Genomic DNA, 10,579 nt, shown 5'->3' with positions numbered 1-10,579 from the left:
GAATACACAAGGACATGCCTGATTTGCCAACAAGTCAAGCCCGAGCGTGCCAAGCCTCTTGGACTCCTACAATCTCTTCCAACTCCCTCACAACCTTGGGAGAGTGTTTCCATGGACTTCATCAGCGGTCTTCCTAAAGCGGGAGACTATACCTCCATCATTGTTGTTGTTGACAGATTTTCCATGTATGCCACTTTCACCCCAGCACCAAAGCACCTTTCAGCTGAAGACACGACATACCTTTTCTTCAAGCACGTGATGAAATATTGGGGAGTCCCACAGAACATTGTTAGTGATCGGGATCCCCGATTCACTAGTACTTTCTGGACAGAGCTATTCAAGCTTCTTGGCTCGAACTTGAACTTCTCCAACAGCAGCCATCCAGAGTCAGATGGGCAGACAGAGAGAATGAACTACCTCCTTGAAGAGTACCTCTGCCATTTTGTATCAGCTACACAGAAGAATTGGGTTCGATTGCTGGACATTGCACAGTTCTCCATCAACACACAGAAGAGCTCCTCCACCAATCAAAGTCCTATTGAAGTCATCACCGGCCAACTACCAAGATGTCCGCACAGCATCGTCAACGACCATCAAGGAAGAAGCCCTCGAGCCTTCACTTTCACCAGGGAATGGAAAGAATGCCTTGACATCACTTGAGCCTCCCTAGAGAAAGCCTCTAGAAGAATGAAGAAATGGGCCGATTTGGGTAGACGACCCGAGAACTTCCAAGTAGGTGACCTGGCCTTAGTAAAACTCCATACCCATTGCCTTAGGTTCTTTCGAAGAGTTCACCCCGGGCTTGTGAGAAAATATGAGGGACCCTGTGAAATCCTAGCCAAAGTAGGAGCTTTAGCCTACAGACTCAAACTACCTCCATGGCTAAAAGTACACTCTGTCTTTCATGTAAGCCAACTTAAACCCTACCATGCTGACAACCAAGACACCTCCCGAAACCAAAGTCAATGCCCACACCCATCCTACCAACCACCCAAGAACCGATCCCTTGACTCCATCCTCAACCATAGGTTGTCCCAATCCTCCCAAACATCAGAATGGGAGTACCTGGTGAAGTGGAAGGGACCTGTAGAAGAAGACACCTAGGAGCTTGCAGAAGACCTCCTTCCGTTCGCAATGAAGCTGGACGAGTACCTGAGGAAGAATCTTCGAGGACGAAGATTGAATTGAGTGGGGGAGACTGTGACGGTTCAGCCAGCATCAGCGCCATCAGCACGCCATCTAAGTGTCTTGGGTTGGGTCCTTGTACTCTTTTTGTAAGGGGGGTATTGCCAATGGCAATTATGTAAATAGTAGTATGCATGTACAGTATTTTGATGTATCCTTTTGTCACTCCCCCAAAAGCTTAACGTACTCTTTGAGGGGAGGTAGGTAGTCGAGTGAGCTCATAAGCGTGTAAAGGTTAAGCATGAGATCCCCTCGACACTGTACCGTGTGCTTGTGCTTACCACTGATTAATGCAATACAAGTTGCCTTTTGTCTAATTTGTGTGCACTCTTATTTCCTTTTGTGTGTTGTGATTTGCATTTGTAGGCTTTCTCGACCCCAATCAAGCGCCGCACGGGGCCCCGTCGATTAGCCCTGTGACACTATGCCAAATCCGAGCGTCAACAAACTCTAAATACATGAACCAAAGAGAACAGTTTGGCTGTTTGGGAGCTTCTTCCAGGTCGGTCACACGTTATCCCATGCAGCCCCTTGTTTGTTCTTTTCGTTTAAAGAATATTATGTGCAATTACCATTTTACCCAGCACCCATGGTAACGGGTAATTTGGTAATAAACTCCCAGACACTAGTGCAGGGTGTTTTATACAAATAGCCAAAATTTTTCCCATGAACAAAACCTTCCAAATTAAAATATTAACTACCATAGAGATTTTCTGCTTGTTTTAAGGCTCTATTCTACCTTAACAAAAGACCCATTTATTTAAAGATCCACCCATATTCATTAATGACTATTTCAATATATAGCCTCTTCCCTCCATTAACGTGGGCCCATAAAATCCACTATACCCCAATTTGCTTTAACAAAATGAAACCACTAACAAGACTGATTCTAACAAATACACCACTAAGTTATTAACATGATTAAAAATAGCTAATAGATCCTAATACAGTCCATTTGTTCAAACATGTAGCAAAAAAAAGTTAAGATCTCCTGCCAATAAAATATGTTCCAACACCCTTCCTTCCAATGTACATCTCATATATAGTAATGCATCCATATTAGGTGCAGAGCCATTAAACCCCTGGAGTGAGATCTCCTCCCAACACGATTTCAGCATGATTTATGTGTATACATCTCATCGTAAGACTGCAATCCACCATTTACGATATATTTGGATATATCATGTTGAAAACTTGGAATGTATTGGATAGAGGTGCAACTCAAGTGGGATTAGATCTGTTCATGAATTAGGCTCGGGTTTGATTTTTGCCAAATTTTAAATGGAACCCGACCCAAAACCTATATCCAATACAGTACTATAAGTCAAACCTGAAGCCCGGCCCCTAAACAGGTCTAAGTGGGATTCGTGTTGAACTTTTTGTCAAAATTTGGATAAAGGACTCATGCCTGAAGCAATGTAAAATGTTAACTGGGGCAAGCTCAAGTTACAATCGTAGATTGTTAGAACATTTTTGTTTCATTAGAGAAACTGTAAAACAGCAATACACAAGGAACGAACTACACAAGTGATACTAGAACTCAAATGAATTTCAACATTAGTCAATAAAGAATTCATCAACCAAAATGGGGACTAGAACCCCAACAGCCTGACAAATCAAAACCATGAATCCCTATCGCTAGAGAATGAGAAGATGATCTCGATCTAATGAGATCATCATATCATATTAGGAAACAAAAAAATAAAATAAGGTACCTTGAGATGATGATCTCATGATATTTATGGCAGAGCATTCAAGTTCTGCTTATTATATGGGCTTAATTAAGTAGTGCTAGCGTAGTATATATCTTTTATCGCATTCTCGGCGAGATGTGGGCCCTCAATGGATTCTTCATCACAACCGTGAATTCCAATTTCTCAGATAGGTCAACCTCTTCACCATCCACAGCCGTCCATTCAAATTCTCTAACTAAATTGGCCACAAAGCACTCTAAATGAAGTAACGCTAAACCAAACCCAGCGCAAATCCTTCTCCCTGCACCAAACGGCATCATCTTAATCTCCCTGGATCCCGTTATATCAAATACCTGCTCCCCTCCATCATCACCACCACCCAAGAATCTCTCTGGTTTAAACTCCATTGGATCCTCCCAAACCTTTGGATCCCACCCCATCTCTGCTACCATGAAATATATTATAGAGTTCTTCGGTACAACATATCCATCTATCTTAATCTCCTCCGTCACAGCATGTGGCAGCAGAAAATGTGCAGGTGGGTGTCTCCTCAGACCCTCCAACACCACAGCCTTCAAGTATGGCATCTTCTGCAGATCTTCCTCTTTGATCTCTTCGCCGGAACCCACCACCCCTTCGATCTCCGAGCAAAGCTTTGATTGGATCTCTGGGTGCTTCACCAGGTTCGCCATGATCCACTGCAATGTGGTGGACGTCGTGTCACTGCCTCCGCCCAGAAACTCCCCGCACATGTTCACCATCTCCACCTCTGTGAGCCTCCTTCCTCCGTCTGGATGTCGGAGATCGAGTAACGTGTCGACATAGCTGACGATCATCTTGTCCTTCTCTTCATTGTCCCTTCTCATTTGCTTTTCTTGTCTTGCTCTAACGAGAGGAAGAAGAACACTTTCGCGACTTCGCTGCAGTTCATAGACCTCGTTCCACCGCTTTCGAAACAAAAACTTTCCCAGTCTAGGCATGAAAGCTAGTATGTTATTGTTGTTGAAGTTTATTAGGATCTTCTGCTCAACCTCTTCAATGTCTCTGATGACTTTCTCATCGAGTTTCTCCCCGAAGCACATGAAAGCTAATAAGCCGAACATCGAGTACCTGAAGTGATCCCGCGGCCTGACTGGTTCACCGGATTCAGCTTGTTGTTTGAGCTTGTTGATTAATGTATCCAAGACCCACTTGCGGCCACTGCCGTAAGACTTGACCCGTGAAGGGTGGAGGATCTCAGTGATGATGTTACGACGGAGGAGACGCCAGAGAGGGCCGTATTTGGCAGAGCCGATGTTGTGTTGGTTGCTAGAAAAGATGCTCGCATGCGGCAGAGCTGGTGGGCGATCAGCGAATGTGGCGCCATGCTGGACGATAGCTTTGTGGGCGAGTTCATGGTTGGTGATGAAGATTGTAGGAGTGGAGCCTGTTGGAAGCTTGACAATGGGGCCGTATTTGGTGCGTAGGTCTCGGAGGATGGGCTCCAAATCTAACAAGGATTTGCAGAGCCAATAGAAGCTGCTAATTATGGGGACGCTAGGGGGACCTGGTGGGAGGATTTTAGGGCAGTCTGTGACTGTGTCGTGTGAGAAGAGACTCAGCAGCAGTTTAACGACTGCACCGACGCAGAGAGAGACGAGGAAGATGAACCAGACCTCCATTATTAGAGAGAAGTGTGTCAAGCTGCGATGCCAAAAGCAAAGCAAAGCACTGCTCTTTTATATCTGTAAATTAAATGTCGGGAGAATTAGAGAGAGAAAGTCAAGATTGTCGATTTATGTATGTTTGAAGATGATTCAAACCTCCATTAGAGAGTGAAGTCAAGCCACGAGAACAAGAATCAGAGAGGAAAGTCAAAATTGTTGATCTAAGTATGTTTGATCTTTATTTCTGCGTGAAGGCTAATGTAGACGCAGCTGTTGGTTCATCTTCATTCCTTTGGGATTGGATTAGTAGCTCGAGATCATCTTTGAAGGATTAGTCTTTGCTAATCAGCTCTAGTTCCACTCTGTTCTGTTATCATTGAAGGTGATGCAGCTCACTGTTGAGATCTGATCTATTGTTAGTGAAAATTCAAGCCCACCATGGCGGCATTTAACAACTATTGTCGATTGCAGGAATCTCTTACGAGCTTATCCCATCTTGCAAAATTTTTCCAGTCTGGCCGACAAAACATGCATTGAATGTCTAGAACTAAGACTTATCTGTGTTTCCCAATTTTCCGATCCAGTACGCGGGACACCTCTGTTGAGCCACTTGAATGAAGTTACCTACGGGCTTCTATATAAAAAGAAATAAAAGGAATTTTTATTGGTGATCATAGTCCATGGTTATCTAGCTAGGCTTATGAGGGAGATGCTATTCAGATTTTGTTTTGTTGTGACACTTTGTAGACAAGAAATTATGGTAACAGATCAACATGGTCCATTCAGATATTATTGGCCCAATTTCTATTTTCATTAGATTGGTTATTAACAATCGATTGTGTGACCAGGATCAGATTGGAATAGAATTTGTTAAAGGGAACCATCTTGTACAAAATCAGATATTATCCAGGGTTGCTGTTTTTCTTATTAGTTTATACTGCAAAAGTGTGAATGAGAGTGAAATTTTTTGTTTGACTAAAATATCGCAAATTTTGAATTTGGTTAGTCATCTCCATTGTAATGAGTACAGAAACATAATTTGAATAATCATTTTTTTCTTCATTCAAATTCGTCCCATTAAGTTTTATATATTTAATTTATTAACTCACATTAACAAATATTAAATTCTATTTTTGATTAAAATACCCTTATTTTTGAATTTGGTCTCTCTTTAATTGTGAGGGTACAAATTATATAATTTTGATTATATTTCTCCTCATTCAATTTCTTCTCATTAAGTCTTATATTTAGGCTCATTTTTATTGAATCTTATATTAATTGATCATATTAAAAATATAAGCATGACAAAGAATGATTGTTTTTATTGATGATAGAAATAAAATACAAATTTAAAATCAACTAAAAATGGAGTTGTTTTCTGGTGGCATTAAGTCAACAATTCAACCTCAAAATGTGTAAATCCTTGATGTCATAATCAAGTAATAATAAAAATAAAAAAAATAAAACACACAAAAGTATAAAAATACAAAATAATTTATAGAAGACATTTGGGCACATCTCTAATATCTTATATTAATAATATGAAACAAAAAAAAAGATTGAAATATAGAAAGAAATTAAATAGACAATTTTAGAAAGATATCATTTACCACCGTGCAAATATGCTAGCCTTTGAAATAAACTCAATACAATGGGTGAGGAGTTCATATTAGCTACCAACACACAGTACCAACAATGTCCCAGCAATCCATCCTATCCATACATTGGAAGCATCTCCGCATGAATGGCAAGGGAGATTGATGTTGACAGAAGGACAAGTTACATGTAGTACCTCAAGTATACAACAATAAGCATAAGAAATACCAAGCTGAAAACAACAAAATAAGTTGGATTTTTAGGGATTTCAGACCGGAACTTGAGGTAAAACTCCTCATGGAACAGTTCCACTACAATAATAATGGCAGCAAGCTGGCCTCCCACGCGGACATGCAGCGATGGAGGGATTGGAAGGCGCCAAAATGGGTCGACTCCTCAAAACCCAAGCTCCCAATGCTTGAAAGCCCTAGTTGGAGCTGAGCTACAGCTCAAACAAGAAAGAAAGAAACAAAAGTCCCCTACAGAAACAACCCCCTTCTCTTTTATAAGACTCATTGGCTTGCTGGACAAGCTAGTTAAAATATTTAGACATAAGCCCCTAGAATGTTTCCATTTAACTAACAACTCCTTAGGAACAAAACTAACTTCAAATGAACACCTAAATGATAACTTTTGTTACAAAAAGACCCAAGAGACCAAAACCCAACAGAAATGCACCAAACTGCCCCTGACCAAAAACCTAACTTATAAAATGATGAAAATACCCATGATCCCAAACTATCAACAAAGCTACCCAAAGACAACAATTTGGGATCCCACTACAAAAACATGAAAAACAGAATACATTCACACATTTCTTTTTTTTTTCTTCTTTTTTTTTGCCTCATAACTCCCGTTGGGTTAAAAGGAGCTAAACCCTGTGCAACCAACAATTTTAGGAGCCTTGCACATGTTTCCATCTAGTTTCATAAACCCCTCTTCACTAATCCAAGAGTTCTCAATTGATGGTTTCCCTTTCCACTTGACCAAGAACCTGAAATAGGCTCCGTTTCGAGTGTTGGTAACTCGAACATCTTCTACACCCTCTACTTGTTCAAACTCATTAGAATTACTGGTTCTTTGTGCTACTCCTCGCCCATCCTTTGTTGCTGGTTCTAGCTCTCCATGGTAATCAAAGAGGTCTGCTACATTAAAAACGGGTGAAATGCATAAATTAGTTGGTAGCTCAATTTTATATGCATTGTCACCAAACCATCTCAGCACTTGACATGGACCAATCTTTTTCTGCTTCAACTTATGGTAGGTCCCAACAGGAAACCTCTCAGGCCGCAAATAAACCATGACTAGGTCGCCCTCATGAAACTCTTTCATCCAGCGATGCTTATCCTTAGCTTCTTTATACCTTTGGTTGCTTTCTTTCAGCTTCTATCGTACATTCTCTTGAATTTCTCGAATGGATTCAACTAAAGTTTCGGCATCATCACTCACTCACCGCAACCTTGTTATAGGAGCTAGATTAACAACACTTTTAGGTGACCGACCGTACACAACCTCAAAAGGAGTCTTCCATGTAGATCTATTAATTGAGTCATTGAAGGCAAATTCAGCTCGTGGTAGGATAAGATCCCATTGCTTTAAGTAGTCTTTGACTAGGCTCCTCAACAAGTTGCCTAAGCTTCGGTTAACCACTTTAGTTTGTCCATCGGTTTGTGGGTGAAATGTACTGCTATATTGTAGGGTAGTACTCATACGCTTCCATAAAGTTCGCTAGAAGTGGCTAAGGAATCTTGTGTCACGATCTGATGTGATAGATCTTGGCAATCCATGCAACCGAACAACCTCTTTAAAAAACAAGTTAGCTACATGAGAAGCATCAGAAGTCTTTTGGCAACCAATAAAGTGGGTCATTTTAGAGAAACTTTCAACCACAACAAAAATAGAGTCAATACCCCTATCTGTTCTTGGAAGCCCCAACACAAAATCCATAGTAATATCAGTCCATGGTGCTTTTGGTATGGGTAAGAGAAGATACAAACTTGTATTTTGATGTTGCCTTTTAGATGTTTGGCACTTGTGACATCTATCAACATAATAGAACACATCCCTTTGTATCCTTGGCCAAAAGTACCTTTTGGAGACCATGCCAAGTGTCTTCTTGTGACCAAATGTCCCTTGCAATGCAAATCAACAATGAGTAATGCCATCAAGGATCCTAATGGAATACATAACCTATTGCCCAAGAATAGGTAACCATCATTCCACACAAACTTGGCACGAATATCCTTGTCACCTGTTGTGTAGCTTATACAAATAGGGCCAAAATAAGGGTCATCTTGGTATTGGTCTTTGATGGAGCTGAATCCCACAATATTTGTAGACATTGTTGACACCAAGTGAACTCTCCTACTAAGAGCTTCAACTACCCGGTTTTGCTGTCCAGCCTTATGCTTCAAAACAAAATTATATTCTTGTAGAAAGTCAACCCATTTATCATGTCTTCCCCTTATCTTCTATTGGGAGTTAAGGTGTTTCAATGCATCATGGTTTGAATACAACACAAACTCCCATTTGATAAGATAATGCCTCAAAAACTTCAACACTTGCACAATGGCATAAAACTCAACATCATAAGTGGAATACCTTCTAGCATCATTGAGTTTCTCACTAAAGTAAGCAAGAGGACGACCTTCTTGGCCAAGGACAGATCCAATCCCAACATATAATGCATCACATTCAAATTCAAAGAGCTTGTTAAAATCAGGTAAAGCTAGTACCAGAGCTTTTGTCATCCTCATCTTTAGCTCTTGGAAGCTTTTCACAGCTGCGAGAGTCCAAGTAAACTCACCTCCTTTCAAGCATTCAGTAATGGGTGCCACGATAGTGCTGAAATTCTTTATAAACCAATGATAAAAAGTTGCTAGCCCATGAAAACTACGAATTTCAATCAAGGTCTTTAGTGTTGGCCACTCTTGAATAGCTTAAACTTTTTCTTGATCCACCTCAATCCCCTTGGCTGAAACAACATACCCCAAATACACCAACCGATTTGTCATAAAATTACACTTCTTCAAATTTACATATAGCTGATTTTATCTCAAGACTTATAGGATTCCTCTCAAGTGTCCTAAGTGGTTATCATGATCTTTGCTGTAGATGAGTATGTGATCAAAATAAACTACCACAAACTTCCCCATGAACGGCCTTAAAACTTGACTCATGAACCTCATAAAGGTGCTAGGAGCATTAGACAACCCAAATGGCATAACCAACCATTCATAAAGACCTTAGTCTTGAATGCAGTCTTCTACTCATCCCCATCCTAGATACGAATTTGATGGTATCTATTCTTCAGGTCTATCTTTGAAAAGACTTATGAACTAGCAAATATGTCTAATATGTCATCAAGGCAGGGTATGGGAAACCTGCATTTAACTGTAATCTTGTTAGTGGCACGACTGTCAACACACATATGCCAACTACCATCTTTCTTTGGTGTGAGCAAAGCTAGTACAACACATGGGCTTATGCTCTCATGGATCTGCCCCTTCTTCAACAACTCCGTTACTTGTCTTTGGAGCTCCTCATGCTCCTTAGGGCTCATTCTATAGTGGGGTAGGTTAGGCAATTCTGCTCCCGACATTAAATCTATATGATGTTATACATCTCTTAGGGGAGGAAGGCCATCGGGTAGTTCTTCAGGCATCACATCAACATACTCATGAAGTAGCTTCTTCACCAACTCTGGAATAGGTGTTTCTTTGCTAACTTCTTTTGTAACCAGCACGTAAACAATATCCAAATTCCCATCTTCTTGAGCCAATTTATTTGAGGTGAAGAGAGTAGTGGTTGGCTTTGTTTCCTTCTTTGGAAATGAATCAGGTTGCATTGGTTTAAGAGTTATCTTCTTGTTGTCTTTCACAAAACTGTATGTGTTTTTGTCCCCATAATGAATGGTCTTACGGTCATATTGCCATGAGCGACCCAAGAGAAAATGGCATGCATCCATTGAGACAACATCACACCATACCGATTCTTCAAATGTATTACTAATAGAAAAATTAACTAGGCATTTAGAAGAAACTCTTCCCTCATTTCCTTTGTTGAACCACAAAATATGATATGGTCGGGGGTGTTGAACAATCTTGAGTTGTAATTTATCTACCATCTCTTGAGAAACAAGATTCTCACTGCTCCCACTATCAAAAATCAGGTTACACAACTTCCTACCAGCTGTATAATGTATTCTAAAGATATTTTTTCTTAACCAGTCCCCTAGTAGTGGTTCTTGAGGTGCAATCATAGAGTGCTGTATCACTAGAGCTTCACCCTCAATATTCCCATCCAAGTTTTCTTCCTCTAAAGCATTAGCATCAGTAGTTTCAGCCACTTGCTCATCCTCAACATGGCCTATATCACCTTGTTGTTCATCAGTGACTTCATGAACCAAATGTGTTTGCCCTTCAATCCTTCTCTTAGGACATTCATTTAAATGATGTC

At 40.5% G+C, this 10,579-nt stretch overlaps 1 pseudogene across 1 annotated transcript; it reads right to left on the bottom strand.

Annotated features, from left to right (window-relative positions):
• Window positions 1-2,644: 2,644 nt before the first annotated feature.
• On the bottom strand, window positions 2,645-5,301 carry LOC104611546 (cytochrome P450 89A2 pseudogene; annotated as a pseudogene). The gene has a single exon (XR_016081149.1). The product of XR_016081149.1 is annotated as a cytochrome P450 89A2 pseudogene (transcript).
• Window positions 5,302-10,579: the final 5,278 nt, after the last annotated feature.

Source organism: Nelumbo nucifera, chromosome 1 (assembly GCF_055504915.1).
Source record: "Nelumbo nucifera cultivar China Antique chromosome 1, China Antique-T2T, whole genome shotgun sequence".
NCBI lineage: Eukaryota > Viridiplantae > Streptophyta > Magnoliopsida > Proteales > Nelumbonaceae > Nelumbo > Nelumbo nucifera.
This window is presented reverse-complemented; position numbering and strand designations above follow the sequence as displayed.